General features: G+C 43.0%; 1 protein-coding gene across 2 annotated transcripts in view; it reads right to left on the bottom strand.

Annotated features, from left to right (window-relative positions):
• Positions 1-8,902, bottom strand: part of INO80D (INO80 complex subunit D) — a 71,217-nt gene extending 62,315 nt beyond the window's left edge. For both annotated transcript variants that reach the window (XM_082631511.1, XM_082631512.1), the window contains exon 1: positions 4,617-8,902. The gene's annotated coding sequence lies outside the window, so the exon portion shown is untranslated. The remainder of the gene's footprint in view (positions 1-4,616) is intronic.
• Positions 8,903-16,131: the final 7,229 nt, after the last annotated feature.

The raw sequence follows: 16,131 nt of genomic DNA, 5'->3' as shown, positions 1-16,131 counted from the left end.
CAGAAATCCCCCCCTGGAAAATGCTAACTGCTTGCCCCTAAGCCAGAATAAGTAGGTTTCCTTCCTCCAGGCTAAACTATCCCTCACCATTCAAAGGTCAGCTTTATTTTTCTTCTCCACTAGACTATAAACTCCTCAAGGGCAGACAATGTGTCTTTTTATTACAAGGCCCAGGGCTACCACTAAAGAAGCTAATCTGTTAAATGAATGAAACAGCACTGGCTTCAGCAAATCCTACCATCACCTCAGATAAACATCCTACCCTCCCAAGGTGAGCCTACCAAAGCCACAGACTACTCAGCCCTTCAAAGCCATGCAACACACACAGCTGCAGGCAGATAACTTCAAGAGTTTAAAAGGAGCTAGAAGTAAACCCACCTTCTTTGCCCACTGGTGTACTTACCACCCCTTTACATTTACCAACTCAGAGTTCAACGACAGAGATGAGGCTAACATCAAGCTACTGAAACTTTCTATGAATATACTGCTGATTTTTTACTGGCACAAAAATATTTATTTGCCCCATGAAAGTAATTATTATATTGTATCTGTACTCAAATACTTATTAGTATTAATATATGCTGAGTCAAGCACTCATTCACATTGAAAACTTCACATCGAGAATATTAAAAAATCTTTAAAGGAAAATATTATATAAAGGTCACGCACCAGGCACCACTCTAAAGGCTTTATGTGCAATTCCTCATTTAATCATCACAGCAACCCTATGAAAAAGGTGTTATCACCCCCTTTCACAGATGAATAAACTGAGACTTAATGAGAGTAAGTAATTTATCCAAGTTACATAGGTAGGATTCAAAGCCAATTTATCTCCACAGCTCAAGCTTTTAAGCCATACAAAACTATACAACATTGTTAAATGGAAGATCCTGAAATTATGTGGTATGCACATACAATCACAAAATACGGAAAAACACACACACACACACACAACAAAATGTAAACAATGGTTATGTCCTGAATGGGATGAATATGAGCAAATATTACCTTTAGTCAGAAAAAAAGCAAACAAACAAGAGAAATAGTATATATACTATTCTGCTAACAGAAAAGTAGAGTGGGCTAGGGAAATTAAGAGCCAAGCCCATGGGCTATCTCATCTAATCTTTACAACAACAAAAAAGTTATTTTCATTCTATAGATAAAGACTGAGGAACCTGCCCAGCGGAGGAACTGGGATCAGAACACAAGGCCCAGCCCAAATACGGCTGACTGCAGGATACTATGCTACAAATAAAATGCAACCAAAAAGCTGTCTTAAAACCAAGTCACATTCTGGGAAAGAATGAGAACCAAGTAGCCTGGCATCTTAAGTGCAAGGAGGGGAAAGAAGGGAGACCTAAGGTTTTCATTTTAAGCTGATCAAAAGTAACTCTGCAAGTGTCCCCAAAAAGCCAGGACCAGCCATTACAGTCGGGGTTCTGGAACAAACTCATACCTAAAGGAAGTGGGGAGGAGACTCCACTGCTGTTTGTTTTGCAAAGCACAGAGTCGCATTAGCATAAGTTAAATGGACTTGGATGGGACACCATTGTATATGCAGTGGAGTATCTCCTTTGGGGACAATTTGCTGCCTCCACCCCAGTCTCACCAATTCATCCATTGTTTACAAGTTACCAGGTGTGTGTGGGGAGACACGGAGTGCTACCTGTCTCAGAATATTGCTGTTAACTGTATTCACATACAAATACCTCTCATTATCAATAACTACTGTTCCAAAGCTGGATAGTGAGAGCTACTAATCCTGGGGAAACATTTCAGGTAAGAATGAATGGATCAGCATTTTTTTTTTTTGAAATGACATGTTTAATTTTGGGTGCTCTGACTTGGAATTTTTTAAATCCATCTAAACTATAATTTCATTTCTCTAAAAATAGTACTAACATTACTCACTGAGAAAAATGGTTGGGGTAGGGTATACAAATTTCCTTACACAATCTTTTGGAGGAAAGAAAACGATTACTTCAGACTTATAAATGAAAATTGAACATTTGCTTTTGAAACTAAATATTTAATAGTGAAAAAGTATATTACCTTAGCAACTTAAAATTCATTCAATATTTGCCTTGAAAGTCTTTTCTTAGTTTCACATACAATGTATTTGAAACCCACCATTCCTTCAAAAATAAAGTAGCCCACGGGGTGATTAGATTAGGAAAAATGTGTAGGCCGGGGGAGTTCAAAACTTTTGGGATTTGTTCATATACAGATTTTGAAAGTCTGGGAATATGACGCCAACAATGTACCTTAAAATATCAAATTATGAGGCAAAGAGATTTTTTGACACCTTAAGATGTCCTAAGAGACTCACAGACTGATTTCTTCCATCCAATATGCTCCAAAAATAAGAACAAGCTATAACAGAAGTAATAATTTTGGGTACACAGTATATGAAAACATCGAAATCAATAAGCAATTTCAATTAATCAATAAAGTTAAACAACCATTAAATGTAATTTGCATTTTTGAAGGAAATCCATACAATCTCAAATTATCAAGCCTTTCTTAAGTAAAATACTAAATGGCTGGATGGCTGTCATTGTGGAGAAACAGAAGGAGTTTTATTTTAGGCAGACAAAAGGAAAAGAAGACACACTTACTAAGAATCACAGAAGGAATCTCACTTCCACGCCTAACAGAAGTCAGCACTGACCAAGTCCTGGGTTACCCCTTGCCCTCTGCAAGTACCACCTTGTCCCTGCGTTAACAGTGCTCTGGGGGGGGGGGGGGCGGGAGGGATTAGCGGTCAGAATGTGGAACACCTCTGCCAGCCAACTCCCCTGCTACCAGGCAGGACACACATACCTACACACAACCTCCTGTCCTAGGTCTGCTAAAAAAAAAAAAAAGCTGGGAAGAAAAGAGAATGAAAGAGGAAAAATCACCTCTCCAAACATGCCCACGCTGGGGGCTGGGAGTGGGGGGCAGGGCACATTAACATTTCGATTTCCACACTAAAGAACACCAGGAGGTTAAGTGTAGCCACAGGAAACATCCCATCCCCGAAAACTAGGAAATCTAGATTTGGAAATTTAAGTTTTCGATTTTTTTTCTTTTTTTTTTTTAACTTTCAAAACTCACGGCACCAAAATATAGCTAAAATTGGATCCGTTTAAACATAGAGAAAAAAAAAACACAAACCCATACCCAAACCACACCGTGTCAGCTATGTTCAGTTCCCTGAGGACCCTTCCACAGACCCTTCTGAGTTGTGGCAATAACAGTTTCCTTAAAATGCCCATTTTTCTATTTCTAGGGTCGAACCTAAGAGTATCACAGAAATCCAAATAGCTGTTATCAGAATAAATAAACGACTGATCCTTAAACTGCAGACTTTGTTTCAGAAGCTGCCCTGCCCACCTCCACTCCCTCCTCATTCTTAATGCTTCCCAGCAGGGTCCGTCCTGAGAACCTGGGTCTCCCTCCTGGGTCCCGTCCCCGCGCTTGTTTTCCCGGACGTTGACCAAATGGGACAGGAAACTCCTCCATCTGGGGGCTGCTCGAGACATCCAGCCCCCTCTCACTGACAGGCTCCTCACCGCTCCCTACCTCTTTCCCTCAGCAAGGCTGTCCAGAAAAGGGGGCTCGAGACCCAAAGGAGCCCGGGATGGGAGGAGGGTGGGTGCTCAATCTGAACATAACACCCCCGGTTTCCGGGGTGAGGGCTAAAAAAGCGATTAGGAAAGCCTGCCCCGTAGAAATACCACCTGAATTTACCTCCTCCCTTCCCACTGCAACAAGCCCAGTCACTAACTAATAAGCTAAGACAAATCCCTGGAAAACTTTTGCAAACGGGCCGAGAGGGCCCTCTCCCCTGCCGGGGGGCTCCCGGGGAAGGGGCTGGAGTCTGCAGCCCTGGAAGGGCTCGCCGGGGAGCGGGCGAGGGGTGCAGGGGCGGAGTACCTTCCACGGACAGGAACTGGCAAAGAGTTTCAAAATAGCCGAGTGCTCTCCCCCACGCCCTCGGGGGTCGCGAGCGCTAGGACCGGGGCTCCCCGAAAGGAGACCAGCCCCCAATTCGGGCCTAAAAGGAAACTTTCCGGGCCGTGGCTGCACCTGACTCTTCACCACCCCTTCACCCCACCCCACGCCCGCCAGGCCGCCCGCCCCGCCCCGGCCTGGCCGCCCGGAGCGCAGAAGAGGGGGAGAAATAAATTCAACTATTACCGGAATCGGGGGTGGGGGGCGTCGGCGAGACAGCGGGGGAAGGGGGGCGGCTGGGCGCCCATTCCCCGCTCCTAGGCCCTGACGCCCCGGTCCCGGCCGCCCGGGCCTGCCGCCCCGCGGGGGACCCTTCCTGGACCCCGCGCAAGATTCGGCCCAGCAGCGCCGCCGTCCCGCCCGGAGGCCCCGGGGGACCCGAAGGGGCGCGGGGAGGCCCCGGGTGCGGGGGCAGGGCGCGGCCGCTGCGGCGCCCGCCGGCCCGAGGCCTAACCGGCGCCCCCCACCCCCACCCCGGCCAGCGCAGGCCGCGCAGCTTGCCCCGCTCCGGCCCCGGTTGCACCCCCGCCCGGCGGCCCGCCGTCGTCAACCGTGGGCGCCCCCCACGCCCCCGAGTCCCCAGCCCCCGCCACCCCGGCGCCGGCCCCTCTCACCCTTTCATTCTCTGCCCGGGGCCTGGCGCGGGGCGGCGAATCCCCGGCCTCACGTAAGCGCGCTCGCCGCCCGCCCTGCCTGCGCGGCCCAGCCCGCCGCCCTACGGGAGCCCGGGGATGTGGGCCGGGCCTGGGGCCGCCTCTGCTTACCTTTCAGCTGCTTTTTTTTTTTTCTCCTTCCCCCCTTTTCCCTCCGCTGGTCTGACAGATCAGAGTGAGAGGCGCTGGCAATGGACTAGGAAGCTCGGCCGCCGCTGCTACTGCTCCCCCCTGGGCTCCGGCGAGAGCCTTTCCCTGTCAAGCAAGAGGGGTGAGGATCATATTTTTATTTTGGAAACTAAAAAGTGCTCCCAGGGTCGGTGATTATTAAGGGGAAATCCCTGAATATACTCTCCAGCCAAGAAGGCAGGGCTGCCGGAGCTGCACAAGAAGAGGCAGCAGCCTCCTACAGCACCACTACAGGCACTGCGAGGACATAACACCAGAGAGCAGCTCCTCTGCCCTCCGAAACGACAACTTTCCTACCATCTTGGAGGCAGAGGAAAGGGGGGCCGGGGGGAAAAGTGCACCCGCTCCCGGTAAAGTACAAGTTTCGACTTCTCATCTCTGGAAAAAAGTCCACACCGGCCGTCTACACCGGCGCCTGGGGGAAAAAGCGGGGAAGAAACTGGGGGTGCTTGAGACACGTTTGCATTTGCACCGGGGGGAAAAATGTTTCTGCATCTTCTGATGGCAAGAAATCTTTACAAGACACAGGTTTTCCGGTGATTATTGTTTTCTATTTTCTGTTTAATTTTTTCCATGTTCGTGAGAGTGGTGTTTGAATTTTTTTTCAGGCCAATAATGATTTTTTTTTCCGTTACAGTTCTAAGTTCTGGGTCTGGTGGTCAGTTTATAAATTTGGACTTCAAGAGACTTCCTAGCCACTTTATTTGTCTACTTATTTATACGTTTTTGTATTGATATACAGAGAGATTTATATGTTTCTTCATGTATAAAAATTTGTGTTATATATTCCCCTCCAAACTGAGATTGCTGGAAGACAGTTGTAAAGGGATGTCTTTTGTCTCCTTTTCTCAAAGCAATGTAAATAAAACCTATTGACTGTCCAGAAGGGCAAGATACAGCTGTTGATTTTTCACAGTGCAAATTAAGGCGGAGATCACTGGAGGCATAAATACAACTTAAGTATAACTGACCACCTTTATAGAAATAATCCTGATGCTGTTATGGTCTGCCCATGAAGAAATGTTACTGTAAAACTGAAAACAGATTTTAAAGACAGCTTTAGATTTTCTCTAAGTACAATTGCTTATTTAGAATTATGGACAGGCATTTAATTTTTATTTTAATTTAGATCCTTTAAGGTTTAGATCTTTGGTGCATTACACATGTTGCTGTCCACTTTTCTGTGTCACAGAATTGAGAAATGTGTCTATTGTTAGAGTTGAAAGGTTCAGAATTTCTAATGTGCTGCCAAACTGTGTGAAGTGCTTTTAATATATTGCAATGGATGTCATGAATCTACTTTTTTCCAGTAAGCAAAGCTTAGTAGATAGATGGGAACAAAGTCACACAGTGCAGAGCTAACACAGAGGTGAGAGAGAAAAGGGTGCTGCCCACTTGCAACAATTCCCATAGAACTCTTACTGGAGAAGAACAAATTGCAGAGATATTTTGCTGTTTTAATGGAGAAAGGGAAGAATACTAGAAAATGAACAAAAGGTCTTTTTGTATGTTTTACGGGGAATGATGAATTGAATCTTGTACGAAGAGTTATTTTTCTGACGCAGGTTGGCTGACATAGTGGGAATGAATTTGTAATAGTGCCTTTCATCAGTAGAATATTTATTTATTTTTAATTGGGGTATAGTTACTTTACAATGTTGTGTTTCTGCTGTACAGTGAAGTGAATCAGCTATGTGTATACATATATCCCCTCTTTTGGCTTTCCTTCCCATTTAGGTCACCACAGAGCACTGAGTAGAGTTCCCTGTGCTATACAGCAGGTTCTCATTAGTTATCTATTTTATACATATTAGTGTATATATGTCAATCCCAATCTCCCAGTTCATCACCCCCACCCCTTACCCCTTTGGTGTCCATACGTTTGTTCTCTATGTCTGTGTCTCTATTTCTGCCTTGCAAACAGGTTCGTCTGTACCATTTTTCTAGATTCCACATGTATGCGTTAATATACGATATTTGTTTTCCTCTTTCGACTTACTTCACTCTGTATGACAGTCTCTAGGTCCATCCAGGTCTCTATAAATGACCCAACTTAGTTCCTTTTTATAGCTGAGTAATATTCCATTGTATGTATGTACCACATCTTCTTTATCCATTCATCTGTCGATGGACTCAGTAGAATATTTAATTTCTTTCATTTAAAATTTATTACAAAGCATTTAGAAATAACTGATGACTCACTTTAAAATGTTTTTTGAGCTTCCAAATTTAGAAATTCCCATAATGCTAAAATGAGTTCAGATAATGCATGTAACAGATATTTATTATTTTCATGCTGACCCCCATCTTTATCATCTATATTTGAATACAGTACCTGAATAGTCTTGGTTTTCTTTTGCAGTTTTTTTCCCTTACTCTTTGCTAGAAAAATCTAAAGTAATTAAAGTAAAATTAACTGATTCTTATCGTCTCAGAAACCTCAGTTATGTAGTTGTGTTCTATTTAGTTATTTTTTTTTAACGTTTGGAAATCAAACACTTCGGTCACAACAAGGAAATCCGTTCCCTTAATGAAGAAATCTAGTGGACTTGAAAAACGTGTTTTTGAGCAACTTGTTTCTTATATGTGACATGACATGACTTTGTAGATATGCTTTGAATTTTTCAAGAAATTAAGATGTGTTTGCTTTAAGCTGACTGCACCCTTTTATGCAATCCCTCTTGTGACCACCAAGCTTGTTTGCGTGATGTCCATCTGGGGATAGGGATGTGGTGCATAATCTTAGCATTTCAATGTCTTTCTCTTTATAAAGCTTGACTTGTACAGGGCTGTGATCCATGATGTTTATCCACCAGCTGAGCTAAATAGCCCAGACTTGGGGAATTACAGCCCCACCAAGGAGAAATCCTGCTACGTTTGTAACATTGGTGAATTTGATTGGTCAGTGTTTATTTCGGTTGATAATTGAACTCATTTCCGGTGTTGTCTCTAATTCCTAGAAACTACAGGTGCTGACAAAACTACTGACATAATTAACCTTAAATAAGCGTATTTTGCCCAATAAAATTCCCAATACTGTACTCAAATTTGGCTAACATTGAGCTCCTAATACATCTTGGTAACCTTGCTGGACACTTTTATGTATGCGCTCTGGTTTAATTCCCCCAAGGGCTCCAAAAAGTATTATTTTTCTTTCCCTTCTCCCCTCCTCCTCCTCCTTTCCACTTCTTTCTTCTTTTAAATACAGTTGGGATAATTGTCTTCAATTACAAGGAATGTAGACGTTCTTGGCCCTAAGGCTTTCAATAAGATTCCAAATCCTTTCACTCGATAGTTTCTGAGGTGCCTTCCACAGCTCTATACGCTATATCTGGAAATGCTAAGTTTCTGCCATTTACTCTTTGCCAAAAACATACTGAGTAGCCAGCAGCTGGAGCCCCTTCATTCACTAGTGGCAACCAGCGGCTTATTTCACCTTCATGAAGTCTAGTACCTAAGTCTATCCATTGTTTTGAGACAAATGTATATTAGTCAATTGAAATGCACTGTGTTTAAGAGAGATTTCCTTCCTGATCCTGAAAGGGAACAGTACATGTAATGCACTAGCATAATTAGAAATGTTACCTATGTTGTAGAGTTATGGTATTTTCTAAAAGACCTAGTCGGTGGATGAAGTGACCTGGAGCCATGAATGCCAAAGTTTTACCTATGTGATACTTAGAGCAGTAGTGTCTTTTATTTATTCTGTTATTATGCCTTAATTTCACCAGTAGCTTGTTTTGGCCTTTAGTTGAAATAGGAGACACTTGCTTTAATATTTTTACTATTATAAACTTTAATTGCTCTGCCTTTTGGTATTAATGATTTTAATTTTGTAAAAATTGATCACCTTATTGTGAACACTATGGTGAAGAAAATACCACCTAGGGAATCCCCTGGTGGTCCAATGGTTAGGACTCAGCACTCTCACTGTCAAGGGCCCAGGTTCAATCCCTGCTCCGGGAACTAAGATCCCACAAGCCACGGGGTGTGGCCAAAAGAAAAGAAAAGAAAATACAACCTATATTCTTAAAGGAGCTCATTCACAGATTGTGTGGATTTAAAGGGAAAGATTTATGTATGTTTAATATATTAGATGTTTTTAAGCAATAAAGCTATGCTTTTATTGGCGAATGTTTTGCTGACAGAATCACCAAGTGTTTAAAAAGACACTGACAGCAGACATGGTTATACAAATTTAGTGGGGGGGGGGTTGGAAGAGTAGGGGTGTGATTTTTTTTTTTTTTAATTTATTTATTTATTTATTTTTGGCTGAGTTGGGTCTTCGTTGCTGTGTGCAGGCTTTCTCTAGCTGCGTTGAGCGGGAGCTACTCTTTGCTGCGGTGCGCAGGCTTCTCACTGCGGTGGCCTCTCCCGTTGCGGAGCACCGGCTCTAGGCGTGCGGGCTTCAGTAGTTGAGGCTCGCAGGCTCTAGAATGCAGGCTCAGTAGTTGTGGCGCACGGGCTTAGTTGCTCCGCAGCATGCGGGATCTTCCCGGTCCAGGGATTGAACCCGTGTCCCCTGCATTGGCAGGCAGATTCCCAACCACTACGCCACCAGGGAAGCCCTAGGGGTGTGATTATAAACCTTCCCTAATCACAGAAATGTTTTTTCTAACATTTCTAAAGGCAAACTCTGAAGTGATACCAAGAGGTCCCTAGTAGTTTGAAAACTTCCAAGGAGGTGAAAAGAAGTGTGTGTACAGAGCCTAAAAGTTTTCAAAAATCATACTATTATGATGGCCATAAATGTAAATTTTTTTCACTTTAAGCATTTCTGTTTTGGAAACATTTGTTGGTAATGTTTCTATCTAAAACAAAGATTTTAGTTTTATTGTGGTTACTATGCCCTGAAGAAAATGTTTCTGAGATAAGCATTTTATTTGGGAGACATCCACATCATAGCTTTAAGTTACTCGAATATGAAATTTCTATAATATAGATGCAACTATAGTCAAAACACACATGATCAGGTAATCTCCAAGTTCTGACACCTACCCAGCGGCACTGAGACCTGTGGACTACTACCTAATGCCAAGCCAGAAACCAAGAAAGCATATATATATATTTTTAAATCCCCATAAGGGGCAAAAGATATCCTCCAAAAACCAGATGGTCACTGGCAACAGCAGGGGCAAGACATGTCCCTGGTGCCATTTCCCTGCCTTCTCATCACGCTGCAGGCAGAGGATGTGCCATCACCTTGGCCATAGCATTCTTGGACCGTTTTATTGACTCCTTACCTTACACTGAGGAAAACACCTCTCCAACTGAAGTCTTTTTTTAAGTAATGTTTAGTAAAAACACCCCAAAGCAGTATTAAAGATTGGATTTGGGCAGAATTATAAGTGTTAGTCAACTTTTTCTATAATTCATAATGAGAAAACTGTGTCCCAGAGGTGGTGGTTAGCTAAAACATTGTAGTAAAGAAGAGAAATCCATGGAGTCCTCAGAATAATAGGCAGAGATCAACACAAAGGTGACTGTGCATTTCTGCTACGTTCCTGGTTAAGCAAGCTTTGTAGACCCGCTGGGAACTTAACCACTATTTCCATGGGAAAATAAATCCCAGGTTCCAAATAACTAATTCACAGTGATATTCTGGAACACAGCCCATTAATAAGTTTGGACTTCCTGTACTATAATAACTTTGCCATATATTTGTTACAGGCTGCCAGAATTCAATAGTAAGGGTGGGGAAAAGGGGGAAATCCTCTCATTCAGTTAAGGTAAGGAATAACTATTTAACACAATTTAAACAGCTTGATGTAAATTCAGGTAAGGAAGATTATCAAAGATATAATATGGTGAGGCCAGTTGTAGTACACCAGGAAGAGGAAAAGACCTCAGTCAAAAATAAAAATTGTACTGTTTACCTTAACTGTGTACACTGGTGTTTCTGTTTTATACATACCTGAGTGCTGTATGGTCTTACAGTAGGTATTTGCATTTTGTTTTATTCTTAAGGAAAACCAGAAGGAGAAAGAAATGAGGGCACAGAAGTAGGTAAGATTCTACTAAAAATGACCCAACCTAGCCTCCTCCTCTTAGGCTGATGCTGTTTTTGCCCCACAGAGCAAGCCACGGCCATTCTTGTCGTGATGCCTCTGTTCTCAGCTCTGCCAGGTAAATCCCGCTCTGCTCTGAGGACTTGTTCAAAATCTTGTTCCTGAAGCCTTCTGGTGCCAACCTGAGTGTACAGTGACCTTGAGTTGAGTTGTCTAGGATTTTTTCCCCACATGCGTTCCTTCTGTGCAGGAGGAGCTGTAATGGTTTAAGAGCTTAATCTCCAGTCTAGGCCATCTGGTTTAGAAACTTGGCTCCACCATTTTCCTTGGTAGTGTGACCCTGGGCAAGCTACTTAACCTCTAAGGAATAAGAACAGTACCTACCTCGTTGCATTGTTTGAGGATTACAGGGCATAGTGCATGTAAGGCACAAGGCGGGTCTTAGTGCCCTGTAAAGCTTAGCTGCTCTCTGGTTGCTTGCCAATAAACACCTTACAGGCAGCACATCCCAAGGTCAGGGAGTCCTGCTTTGTTTGTGTTGTGTTTTGTTTTTAAACACTACCAAGACAGTGGACTTAGCAGCACTAGTCACAAGTTTAATTACTTCAATACAGAAAAAGATAGAAGACTATGATTATGCCATACCAAATACCTACAAAAACAATCAATTTTTTTCCAGATATTTTTGAATACCCAGATAGTTGACAGTAGCAAAGATTTTTAAGTTTAGCTGAGATTTGGGTGTCCTTCATATTCAATCAAGGTCTTAAAGAATATAAAATGAGGACTTCCCTGGTGGCGCAGTGGTTAAGAATCTGCCTGCCAATGCAGGAGACACGGGTTCGAGCCCTGGTCCGGGCAGATCCCACATGCCGCAGAGCAACTAAGCCTGTGTGCCACAACTACTGAAGCCCACACGCCTGGAGCTGTGCTCCACAACAAAGAAAAGCCACCGCAAGGAGAAGCCCACACCACAACAAAGAGTAGCCCCTGCTCACCACAACTAGAGAAAGCCCATGTGCATCAAGACCCAATGCAGCCACAACTAAATAAATAAATATTTTTAAAAAGTCACCCCACAAAGGGAATAGTAGGTGTTTGACACATTTAATGTTTCCAATGAACTGTTTGATAGAGCAGGTACTAGTTTATTGTTTTAAAATGCACAGTGTTAAGTAGTAGACAAAGTGTGGGGTTTAGATCTGAAAACCATGTGTGAATTCCAGAGCTAATATTTATTTACTAACTGTACAAACTAAGGCAGTTTCCCTAGACCCTCAAACCTCAGTGCCCTCATTCTCAACGCAATTGCTTGAATAAGATGATTTATAGAACCATATGTAGTATACTATATGACATATAACAGCCACTCCACAACTGTCCATTTCCATTTTTTGTTGCTGAATTCATAGATAGTGCCTAGAATTAAGGCAGGACTTTAATTAGAAAACTATAAAAAGGGGTCATGCTGTAGAAGCAATTTCTCAAGTACTGAAGAACAAATATCAAATTAATTAGAACCCTATTTACATATTTACTACTTTTTTGCATGATTTGTGAGGTTTCTCTTTCTGGTTAGTTACTAGTGCTCTTGAGGAAATGATTAATTATTTTTAAAAAATATGATCAAACTGTATATTTTCACAGTAAGAACAGGCTCAGCCAACACAAAACCACAAGCATTTATTCACTCAGCCATGTGCCAGACAGCTATGCATTTCCCTGGCACTTGGCTCTAATAGAAAATGATTATGGGGTCTTCTTATTCAGGGTACTGGGTGATACAGTGGTGAGAGACCTCAACTCAACTCTGTGGCATAGAGTCTTTACAAGAGGGAACTTAAATCAGATTGGCAGCTTATGACCTACTAAGAAGAGTAGAGTGATATAGAATAGAAAATATCCAAAGTCATCACAGTCGAAGTATTATTTCACAAAAAATTTCAGTTATAGATACATATATGTATATTTTTATGGTGGGTTAAGGACAAAAAGTTGAAGAGATACTGCTATATCTTATGAGGCTGACGTTCGTAGCGTCCTGCAGTGGTTAAGTAGTGAGCAAGACAGGCGGTCTGTGTCCTCATTGGCTTTACAGTCTAGGTACAGGATAAGGGTCTGAATTGCCCTGGTTGAACACTATAAGGAAGGTGAGGCCTGAGAGGAACTTGGAGACCACTGCGCTTAAAAATATTTTAAGTTGGGCTTCCCTGGGGCGCAGTGGTTGAGAGTCCACCTGCCGATGCAGGGGACGCGGGTTCGTGCCCCGGTCCGGGAAGATCCCACATGCCACGGAGCGGCTGGGCCCGTGAGCCATGGCCACTGAGCCTGCATGTCCGGAGCCTGTGCTCCGCAACAGGAGAGGCCACAACAGTGAGAGGCCTGCGTACCGCAAAATATATATATATATATATATTTTTTTTTTTTTTAAGGTTTTTTTTTTCCGACTCCCAGCCAAACTGGACGCATCTGTGGTAAATCTGCTGGCTGATGAGAACATTTGACCCTGGATAGGTTATCTCATCAAAATACAGCCTGTCCATGCAGTTTAGCTTGCTGTACCTCAAAGACACGAAGGAGTGGTTGTATGGTCAGAAGAATGAAAGAGAACCTGGAAACACTAGGTCTTCTTTGCTGGTAAAAATAAACTGAACAGGCTAGTGATTCAAGTCAATGAAGGAAGTAGATCAGCTGAACATTAAATTGTTTACCTACAAGTCAAAGATAACTTGCATCTCCAATGAAGTATTTATGACTAAAAGGAAGTGTTTTTTCACACAGCAGGTTCTGACCATATAGAACTTAATTCAAAAGATAGAATTTGTTGCAAAGGTTAACTCCCGAGTTGGTTAACCTTCTCAGTTAGCAGGGTATTTATTGAGTGCTCAGTGGGCATGGTACTCGGTTAGGCTCTGCAGGGAAGTAAAAGAAAATATAATACACACTTGTGCACAGGGAGTTTACGATCTACTTGCAAGGTAAATGACATCTGGGAAGCCCTTGGAGAACAATCAAGGGCTCAGTAGGGAACAAAAGGGGCAGAGTAAGAGAAGCCTGCCATGGGTTATTGTGGGAGATCCGGCCCTGACTCAGTAGCCGAGGGACCCCTGGCTGCTCTCAGAACTGTGACCTCTCCCACTCTTAAAACCAATGAGAGTATGTGTATAGATTCAAGAAGATCTGTGGACGTCTCTAGCACAGTCCTGGCACATAGGAGATACTAGATCAGTGTTTGTTGAATTTAAATGGAGAGAATTTTTATTTACCTGGACTGAGAAAATGGCATTTGGTAAAGCAGGAGTGAGCATGTCTCAACAGAAGGTGTGTGCGGAAAAATGAAGGAAAAGACAGCAGTAGGGTAGGGCCCAGTTAAGAGGACTTCGAGAGCCAAGCTGAAAAGTTCAAACAGATGTAACAGGCAAGATCTTCTGGACTTCTCTGGTGGTCCAGTAGTTATGACTCCATGTTCCCAATGCAGGGGGCCCGGGTTTGATCCCTGGTCAGGGAACTAGATCCCACATGCTGCAACTAATTTCCTGCATGCCGCAACTAAAGATCCCGCATGCTGCAACTAAAAAAGATCCCGCGTGCCGCAACTAAAGATCCCGCATGCTGCAACTAAAAAAGGTCCCACGTGCCGCAACTAAGACCCAGCACAGCCAAACAAACAAACAAACAAATAAATAAATGTTTTTTTTAAAAAGATCTGCTATTTAATTATTCAAGGAGTACCTGTGAATCATTTATAGTGTGCTAGGCACTGTGGTTAGGATATTAGGAAAACAGCAGTCCCTGCCCTCAAGTGTCTTACGTGTGGCAAGAAAGGAAAGAATTATTGTTTGGGGGATGTTTTATTTTTATACAGATCCTACTTTTAAAAATATAAACTGTGGGGCTTCCCTGGTGGCACAGTGGTTGAGAGTCCACCTGCCAATGCAGGGGACACGGGTTCATACCCCGGTCTGAGAGGATCCCACATGCCGTGGAGCGGCTGGGCCCATGAGCCATGGCCGCTGAGCCTTCACGTCCGGAGCCTGTGCTCCGCAAGGGAGAGGCCACAACAGTGAGAGACCCGCGTACCGCAAAAAAAATAAAAAAAATAATAAACTGTGAAGGCTAGGGTTTTTTTTGTTTTGTTTTTATTTATTTATTTGGCTGTGTGGGTCTTAGTTGCAGCATGCGGTATCTAGTTCCTTGACCAGGGATCGAACCCAGGCCCCCTGCATTGGGAGCGTGGAGTCTTAACCACTGGACAGCCAGGGAAATCCCAAGGCTAGGGGTTTTGTCCTTTTTTTTTTTTTTTCCTCTTGAGCTATTTTGTTGACTTAGCATCTAGAAGAGTGCCTAGCACAAACTATGCACCATAAATATTTGAATTAATGAATATTTGAGGTTTTGAATTTTTAAGCAGTACAATCTCTTTGAGATTATTAGATAATTAAGATATGGCTTCTGGATAGGTTAAATGAGGAAGGTTCTAAGGAAGCAAGTATGGACTTTCTGTTGTCAATCTCAATACAGGTCCAAGATGATTAGTAAAATATCTGTACAATTTAAATTATGTCAATAACCTTTGAGCATTATATTCCATTTGACCATGTTATAGTCCAGCTAAAAATATCTGGGATTGGTGTTAAGTATTCTTGGCATATTTCTGTTGTACATTCTTTTTTTTTTTTTTTCCTTTGAAGTACGCGGGCCTCTCACTGCTGTGCCCTCTCCCTTGCGGAGCACAGTCTCCGGACGCACAGGTTCAGCGGCCATGGCTCACGGGCCCAGCTGCTCCGTGGCATGTGGGATCCTCCCAGACCGGGGCATGAACCCGGGTCCCCTGCATCGGCAGGCAGACTCTCAACCACTGCGCCACCAGGGAAGCCCTCTTTTTTTTTTTTTGACCACACCATGCGGCTTGCAGGATCTTAGTTCCCTGACCAGGGATCGAACCCACGTCTTGGCAGTGAAAGCTCAGAGTCCTAAGCACTGGACCGCCAAGGAATTCCCCAATTGTTGTACATTCTTCATTGGTAAAAACACTTAAAATGTATGCTCTATTTTTGTTTATGTACTTATTTTCTGTATACTGTACTTTTAAATGACTAATGTCACTTAATATTGAACACTTGACAGGTTAATAAATACAATATAAGAGAATCACCCGAAGTAAAAGGTAAGCATACAAGAGGGAAAAAGTATGGCTTTCATTAAAGCCTTTTGTGTGGAAACGCTCAAGCATATTTGAGCAAATGTCTTGGAGTATTCCCTTCCCCCATTTTGTAGGA

This window comes from Mesoplodon mirus (assembly GCF_964341445.2).
Source record: "Mesoplodon mirus genome assembly, chromosome: 8".
Classification (NCBI taxonomy): Eukaryota; Metazoa; Chordata; class Mammalia; order Artiodactyla; family Ziphiidae; genus Mesoplodon; species Mesoplodon mirus.
The sequence above is the reverse complement of the archived record's forward strand: the minus strand, read 5'-3'. Positions and strand labels throughout refer to the sequence as shown.